Source organism: Palaemon carinicauda, chromosome 1, assembly GCF_036898095.1.
Source record: "Palaemon carinicauda isolate YSFRI2023 chromosome 1, ASM3689809v2, whole genome shotgun sequence".
Taxonomy (NCBI): Eukaryota; Metazoa; Arthropoda; class Malacostraca; order Decapoda; family Palaemonidae; genus Palaemon; species Palaemon carinicauda.
The window spans coordinates 174,287,149-174,297,148 of NC_090725.1; positions in this window are offsets into that span (position 1 = coordinate 174,287,149).

Genomic DNA, 10,000 nt, shown 5'->3' on the forward strand with positions numbered 1-10,000 from the left:
CATAAACTTTTATCTCTCTTGATAGCTCAGTCGGTATGGTCCCTGCAGGCATGTTTTCCAGCCGAACAGGTGGGGGTTCGAATCTCCACCCGGCCAGAAGCTGTTACCATAAAATGAATTCCGAGTGGATGTATATTCCGAAAAGAGAATTCAGTATTAAATGCCATTCGTGGGTGATATTTACATTGATTGAAATCACGTGTGCTTGTGATATATATTCATTTATAATAAACACGTGTTTCAAACTTACGATTCAGCTATCATGGTGGAGATGGGTTTATTTCAAGTGTATGAACAGATTCCTGAATTCGACAGGAATATGTACGAGGACTTGTCATAAACTTTTATCTCTCTTGATAGCTCAGTCGGTATGGTCCCTGCAGGCATGGTTTCTAGCCGAACAGTTGGGGGTTCGAATCTCCACCCGGCCAGAAGCTGTTACCATAAAATGAATTCCAAGTGGATGTATATTCCCAAGATAGAATTCGGTATTAAATGCCATTCGTGGGTGATATTTACATTGATTGAAATCACGTGTGCTTGTGATATATATTCATTTATAATAACCACGTGTTGCAAACTTACGATTCAGCTATCATGGTGGAGATGGGTTTATTTCAAGTGTATGAACAGATTCCTGAATTCGACAGAAATATGTACGAGGACTTGTCATAAACTTTTATCTCTTTTGATAGCTCAGTCGGTATGGTCCCTGCAGGCATGGTTTCCAGCCGAACAGGTGGGGTTTCAAATCTCCACCCGGCCAGAAGCTGTTACCATAAAATGAATTCTAAGTGGATGTATATTCCCAAGATAGAATTCGGTATTAAATGCCATTTGTGGGTGATATTTACATTGATTGAAATCACGTGTGCTTGTGATATATATTCATTTATAATAACCACGTGTTGCAAACTCGCTGGTAAGAGACTGATGTCTCGCCAGGTAAATCCTCGGACAGCTGGTAGCGGTCAGGTTCCAATATCTTTTATGGGCTCTCGTGACATGGTTGGTTTCGACCTGGCCTTTCATTAGAAGGGGCTAGCGTTCGATCCCAGGTATGAGGTAGAAATTTATTTCTATTTGAGCACGATGTTGTGTTGATATTAATCCATATTGACTCATTAGGGGTAATTTGAATGAATTACTACCAATTGTGTCACGTGGTGGCCCGGGATATTGGGTAAAACTCGCTGGTAAGAGACTGATGTCTCGCCAGGTAAATCCTCGGACAGCTGGTAGCGGTCAGGTTCCAATATCTTTTATGGGCTCTTGTGACATGGTTGGTTTCGACCTGGCCTCTCATTAGAAGGGGCTAGCGTTCGATCCCAGGTATGAGGTAGAAATTTATTTCTATTTGAGCACGATGTTGTGTTGATATTAATCCATATTGACTCATTAGGGGTAATTTGAATGAATTACTACCAATTGTGTCACGTGGTGGCCCGGGATATTGGGTAAAACTCGCTGGTAAGAGACTGATGTCTCGCCAGGTAAATCCTCGGACAGCTGGTAGCGGTCAGGTTCCAATATCTTTTATGGGCTCTCGTGACATGGTTGGTTTCGACCTGGCCTTTCATTAGAATGGGCTAGCGTTCGATCCCAGGTATGAGGTAGAAATTTATTTCTATTTGAGCACGATGTTGTGATGATATTAATCCATATTGACTCATTAGGGGTAATTTGAATGAATTACTACCAATTGTGTCACGTGGTGGCCCGGGATATTGGGTAAAACTCGCTGGTAAGAGACTGATGTCTCGCCAGGTAAATCCTCGGACAGCTGGTAGCGGTCAGGTTCCAATATCTTTTATGGGCTCTCGTGACGTGGTTGGTTTCGACCTGGCCTTTCATTAGAAGGGGCTAGCGTTCGATCCCAGGTATGAGGTAGAAATTTATTTCTATTTGAGCACGATGTTGTGTTGATATTAATCTATATTGACTCAATAGGGGTAATTTGAATGAATTACTACCAATTTTGTCACGTGGTGGCCCGGGATATTGGGTAAAACTCGCTGGTAAGAGACTGATGTCTCGCCAGGTAAATCCTCGGACAGCTGGTAGCGGTCAGGTTCCAATATCTTTTATGGGCTCTCGTGACATGGTTGGTTTCGACCTGGCCTTTCATTAGAAGGGGCTAGCGTTCGATCTCAGGTATGAGGTAGAAATTTATTTCTATTTGAGCACGACGTTGTGTTGATATTAATCCATTTTGACTCATTAGGGGTAATTTGAATGAATTACTACCAATTGTGTCACGTGGTGGCCCGGGATATTGGGTAAAACTCGCTGGTAAGAGACTGATGTCTCGCCACGTAAATCCTCGGACAGCTGGTAGCGGTCAGGTTCCAATATCTTTTATGGGCTCTCGTGACATGGTTGGTTTCGACCTGGCCTTTCATTAGAAGGGGCTAGCGTTCGATCCCAGGTATGAGGTAGAAATTTATTTCTATTTGAGCACGATGTTGTGGTCATATCAATCCATATTGACTCATTAGGGGTAATTTGAATGAATTACTACCAATTGTGTCACGTGGTGGCCCGGGATATTGGGTAAAACTCGCTGGTAAGAGACTGATGTCTCGCCAGGTAAATCCTCGGACAGCTGGTAGCGGTCAGGTTCCAATATCTTTTATGGGCTCTCGTGACATGGTTGGTTTCGACCTGGCCTTTCATTAGAAGGGGCTAGCGTTCGATCCCAGGTATGAGGTAGAAATTTATTTCTATTCGAGCACGATGTTGTGTTGATATTAATCCATAGATATATATATATATATATATATATATATATATATATATATATATATATATATATATATATATATATATATATATATATATATATATATATATATATATATATATATATATATATATATATATATATATATATATATATATATATATACATATATATATATATATATATATATATATATATATATATATATATATATATATATATATATATTTATATATATTAATATAGATGTGTATATATATATATATATATATATATATATATATATATATATATATATATATATATTCAAATAAGCCATATATTTTAGTAAATCAATTTCTGGATTCTCTTACTGACCTCGGGATAAGAATCCCAGGCGAAGTCATTCAAAGACAAAAGCTTCTGACTGGCCGTGATTCGAACCCTGGTCCAGGAAACTTGTGACAACAGTGACCTACCACTTAGCCACAAAGAAAGATAAAAGTCAATGACAATTCTTCTCTACTTATTCCTGTCGAATTAAGTTTTTTTTTTTTACTTAGAATTGAAATTAACACATCTTCACCATCATAGCAAATTGGTGTGTTTGTACATGGTATTCATTCAATAAAATATTTTACGCATTTAGACGTGTTCTACATATTCAAAGAAGCCATATATTTGGATACATTGAAATCTGGATTCTCTTACCGACCTCGGGTTCAGAGCCCTAGGCAAAACCACTCTGACCGGCCGTAATTCGAACCCTGACCAGGAAACTTGTAACAGTGACCAACCACTTACCCACGAAAAAAGTTAAAAGTCAATGACAATTTTTCTGTGCCCATATCTATCGAATTCAGGTTTTTAGTGTACTCGTATTTAAAATCAACCCATCTTCCCCATCTAAGCTAATTGGTATGTTTGTACTTGCCATTCGAATAATGATATATTTTGCAGTTTTATACGTGTGTATCATAATCAAATAAGCGACATACTTTTATACATCATGGCTCAAGGTGAAACCACTCAAAGGCAATAGCTTCTGACCGGCCGGGACTCGAACGCTGGTTCAGGAAACTTTTAAATAGAGCTATCTACCGCTTAGAAAGGAAGAATGATAAAAGTCAATGACAATTCTTCTATATTTATACCTATCAGATTCAGGTGTTTTTGTACTTAAAATTGAAATCAACCTATCTTCACTATTGTAACAAATTGGTTTGTTTGTACTGGGCATTGGATTAATGAAAAATTTTGCACACTTAGACATGCTTTTCATATTCAAATAGGTCATATATTTTGATACATTCATGTCTGGATCCTCTTACCGACCTCGGGATCAGAGTCCCACGCGAAACCTCTGAAAGATAATAGCTTCTGTCCTGTCAGGATTGGAACCCTGGTCCAGGGAACTTGTAACAACAGTGACCTTAGGTGCGAGGAAAAATAAAAGTCAATGACAATTCCTCTTTACTTATACCTGTCAAATTCAGGATGTCTGTACTTAGAATTGAAATAAATCTATATTCACTACTGCAGCTAATTGGTATGTTTGTATTTGGCCTTAGATTAATGATAAATTTTGCACATTTAGATATTTTCATATTCTAAAAAGCCATATATTTTGATAAATTATTGTTTGGTATCTCTTACCGACCTAGGGATCAGAGCCCCAGGCGAAACCACTCAAAGAAAATAGGATCTGACTGGCTGGAATTTGAACCCTGGTTCAGGAAACTTGTAACAACAGTGACCTACCACTTAGCCACGAAGAAATATAAAAGTTAACTACAATTCTTCTATACTTATACTTGTTAACTTCAGGTTTTTAATACTTAGAATTGAAATCAAGACATCTTCACCATCGAAGCGAATTGGTATGTTTATACTTGGCATTTGATAATGATAAATTTTGCTCATTCAGACGTGTTTTTCATATTGTATTTTAATATATTAATTTTTTTGATTCTCTTACTGACCAGCTGGAATTGGAACCCGAGTCCAGGAATCATGTAACAACAGTGACAAGTAAATTACCGTTTTTCTCTACCTGTGGAATTCAGATTTTTTGTACTTAAGAATTGAAATCCACCCATCTTCCCCATCGTATATTATTGGTATATTTATACTCGGCATTCGATTAATGATAAATTTTGCACTTTTAGATGTGTTTTTCATATTCAAATAAGCCATATATTTTGATACCTTAATGTCTGGATTCTCTTACAAACCTCTGGCCGTAATTCGAACCCTGTTCCACAAAACTTGTCACAACAGTGATCTACCACTTAGCCAAGAAAAAAGATAAAATTCATTGTGAATTGCTCTGTACTTATACTTGTCGAATTCAGGTTATTTTTGTACTTAGAGTAGTATTGAAATCAACCCATCTTCATAATAATAGTTAATTAGTATGTTTGTAATTGGCATTCGATTAATGATAAATTTTGCACACTTTCAATATAATAATGTTTGGATTCTCTTATCGACCTCGGGATTAGAGCCCCAGTTGAAACTAATAAGAAACAATAGCATCTGACCAGCTGGAATTCGAACACTGATCCACGAAACATGTAACAACAGTGAAATAAATTTTGCATATTTACACATGTTTTGCATATTCAAATAAGACATATATTTTAATACATTATTATCTGGAATCTCTTAGCGACCTCGGGATCAGAGCTCCAGGCAAAACCACTAAAAGACAATAGCATCTGATTAGCTGGAATTAGAATCTTGGTCCAGGAAACATGTAACAACAGTGAAATACCACTTAGCCACGAAGAAAGATAAGAAAAAAAATTACAATTCTTTTGTCGAATTCAGATTTTCTGTACTTAGAATTGAAATCAACCCATCTTCACCATCGTAGCTAATTGGTATGCGTGTATGTGGCAATCGATTAATGACAAATTTTGCACATATAGACGTGTTTTGCATATTCAAATAAGCCATATACTGTATTTTGATACATTGATGACTGGAATCTTTTACTGACCTCGGGATATGAGCCCCAGGCAAAACCACTCAAAGACATTAGCTTTTCACCTGGCAGCATTCAAACCCTGGTCCAGGAAATTTGTAACAACAGTTACCTACCACTCAGCCGCGAAGAAAGATAAAAGTTAATAAAAATTCTTCTGTACACATACCTGGTGAATTCAGGTTTTTTGTTCTTTGAATTACCCACCTTCCTCATCTCTGCTAATTGATATGTTTGTACTTGTCATTCGACTAATGATAAATTTTTCACATTTATACGACATTTTCACATACAAATAATCCATATATTTTGATACATGAATGTCTTGATTCTCTTACCGACCTCGGGATCAGAGCTCCATTCCAAACCACTCATAGACAATAGGTTTTGACCAGCCGTGATTGGAACCCTGGTCCAGGAAACTTTTAACAATAGTGACCTACCACTTTGCCACGAAAAAAGATAAACGTCATGACAATTCTATTGTACTCATTCATGTCAAATTCAGGGTTTTTTTTTTTTTTTTTATTTTAGAATGGAAATCATCCTATCTACACAATCATAGCTAATTGGTGTGTTTGTGCTTGGCAATCGATTAATGATAAATTTTGCACATTTAGATGAGTTTCTCCTATTCAAATAAGCCATATGTTTTGATACATTAATGTCTGAATTCTCTTACAGACCTCAGAATTACAGCACCCCTCAAAGAAAATAGTATTTTACCGGCTGAGATTCAAACCCTGGTTCAGGAAACTTGTAACAACAGTGACATACCACTAAGCCATGAAGAAAGATTAAAGTCAAGGAAAATTCTTCTGTACTTATACCTGTTGTTTTCAGGTTTTTTTGTACATAGAATTGAAATAATCCCATCTCCACCATTGTAGTTAATTGATATGATTGTACGTGGCATTTGATTAATAATAAATTTTGCATATTCAAACGGGTTTTTCATATTCAAATAAGCCATATGTTTTAATACATTAATGTCTAGATTCGCTCACTGACCTCGTGATAAGAGCCCTAGGCGAAACCACTGAAAGATAATAGCTTCTCTCAGGATAGGATTCGAACCCAGATCCAGTAAACTTGTAACAAGAGTGACCTACCACATATCCACAAAGAAAGATAAATGTCAGTAACAATTCTTTTCTATTCATAAATGTCAAATTCATGTTGTCTGTACTTATAATTGAAATCAACCCGTCTTCTACTTCGAAGCTAATTGGTATGTATGTACTTGGTATTCAATTATTCATAAATTTTGCATATTTAGATATGTTTTTCATATTCAAATAAGCCATATATTTTAATACATTAATGTCTGGATTCTCTTACCGACCTTGGGATCACAGCCCAGGTTAAACCTCTCAAAGACAGTAGCTTCTGACTGGCTGGGATTCGATTCTTGCTCCAGGAAACTTGTAACAACACTGACCTACAACTTAGCCACGAAGAAAGATAACAGCCAATAAGGATTCTTCTTTATTTATAACTGTCGAATTCAGGTTTGTTTACTTGGAATTGAAATCAACCCATCTTCACCATCGTAGCTAATTGGCATGATTGTACTTTATATTCAATTAATGATAAATTTTGCACATTTAACGTGCATTTCATATTCAAATAAGCCATATATTTTGATACATTAATGTCTGGATTCTCTTACCGACCTCGGGATCAGAGCCACTCAAACACAATATCTTCTGACTGGAAGGAACTCGAACCCTGGTCTAGGAAACTCGTAACAACAGTGACCTACCACTTAGCCACGAAGAAAGATAAAAGTCATTGACAATTCTTCTGTACTTATAACTGTTGAATTCAGGTTCATCTTCACCATTGTAGCTGATAGGTATGTTTGTACTTGGCATTAGATTAATTATAAATTTTGTACACTCAGACGTGTTTTTCATATTGAAATAAGCCATGTTTTTTCAACGTATTAATGTTTGGATTCTCTTATCTACCTCGGGATCAGAGCCCCAGGCGAAACCACTGAAAGACAAAAGCATTTACCCTGCTGAAATTTGATTCCTGTACTCACACCTGTCGAATTTATGTTGTCTGTACTTAAAATGGAAATCAACCAATCTTCACAATCGTAGGTATTTGGTATGTTTTTACTTAGCAATTGATTAATGATAAATTTTGCACATTTAGACATGTTTTTCATATCAAAATAAGCCATATATTTCAAAACATCAATGTCTGGATTCTCTTACCAAGCTCGGGATCAGAGCCCCAAGCGAAACCACTAAAAAGACTATAGCTTCTGACCAGCTGGAATTCGAACCCTGGTGACGGAAACTTGTAATAACAGTTACCTACCACATTGTCATGAAGATAGATAAAAGTCAATAATAATTCTTTCGTACTTATACTGGTAAGTATCAATTCTAATCGGTATGTTTGTACTTGGAATTTAATTAATGACAAATTTTGTACATTTAGACATGATTTTCATATTCAAATAAGCCATATATTTTGAATTATAATTTTGTGGAATATCCTAACGAAATGTAATTTAATATATTAATGTTTGGATTCTCTTACCGACTTCGGGATCAGAGCCCCAGGCGAAACCACTAAAAGACAATCGCAGATGACCAGCTTAAATTTGAACTCTGTTTTTCCTACTTTTCGAGTTCAGTTTTTTTTTGCTTAGAATTGAAATCAACCCATCTTCACAGTCGTAAGTAATTGGTATGTTTGTACACGACATTCGATTAATGATAAATTTTGCATATTCAAATATGTTTTTTTTATATTCATATAAACCATGAAGGAAACTTGTAACAACAGTGACCTACCACTTAGCCACGAAGGAAGATAAACGCTAATGATAGTTTTTCTATATTTATAGCTGTGGAACTGAGATTGTCTGTACATAGAATTGAAATCAACATATCTTCACCATCAAAGCTAATTGGTATGTTTGTATTTGGCATTCGATTAGTAATAAATTTTGTTCATTTTGATGTGTTTTTTATTTTCAAATAAGCAATATATTTCGATATATTAATATCTGGATTCTCTTACCGACCCATATGAAACTAAACAAAGACAATAGCTTTTGACTGGCCGGGATTTGAACCCTGGTCCACGAAACTTGTAACAACAGTGACCTACTACCTAGCCACGAAGAAAGATGAGAGTCAATGAAAACTCTTCTCCACTTTCAACTGTCAGATTCAGTATTTTTTTTACTTAAAATTAGAATCAACCCATTTTCGCCATGGTAGCTACCTGATATGTTTGTACTTTTCATTCGATAAATGATAAATTTTGCACATTTAGAATTTTTATTTTTCAATTTGAAATAAGCCATATATTTTGTTACTTTAATGTCTGGATTTTTCTTACGGACCTTTGGATCAGAGCCCAAGGCAAAACCACTCAAAGGCAATAGTTTCTGACCGGCAGGGATTCGAACCCTGGTCCACGAAACATGTAACAACAGTGACCTACCACTTAGCTACCAACAAAGATGAAAGTCAATGATAATTCTTGTGTACTTATGCCCGTCGAATTAAGTTTTATTTTACTTCGAATTAGGATCAACCCATCTTCACCATTGTAGGTAATTAGTATGTTTGTACTTGTCATTTGCTAATGATAAATTTTTGCACATTTATATGTGTTTTTCGCATTCAAAAAAGCCATATATAGCCATATATTTTGATACATGAATGTCTGGAATCTCTCACCGACACTGGGATCAGAGCTTCCGGCGAAACCGCTCAACGACAATAGGTCCTGACCGACCGGGATTGGAACCCTGGTCCAGGAAACTTGTAACAACAGTGAACTCCCACTTTGTCATGCAGAAAGATAAAAGTCAGTGACAATTCTTATTTACTCCCTCCTGTCGAATTCAGGATTTGTGTACTTAGAATTGGAATCTACCTATCTTCACCATCGTGGCTAATTGATATGTTTGTACTTGCTATTCCGTAAATGATGAATTTTTGCATATTTAGACGTGTTTTCCCTATTCAAATAAACCATACAGCTTGATACATTATTGTCTGGATTCTCTTACTGACCTCGGTATCAGAGCCCATGGCGAAACCACTCAAAGATAATAGCTTCTGTCCAGTCAGGATTCGAACCCTGGTTCAGGAAACTTCTAACAACTGTTACATACTACTTAGCCACGAAGAAAGATGCAATTCAATAAGAATTCTTCTGTTCTTGTATCTGTCAAATACAGGTTGTCTGTACTTAGAATTGAAATCAACCCATCTTCACCATCGTAGCTAATTGGTATGTTTGTACATAGC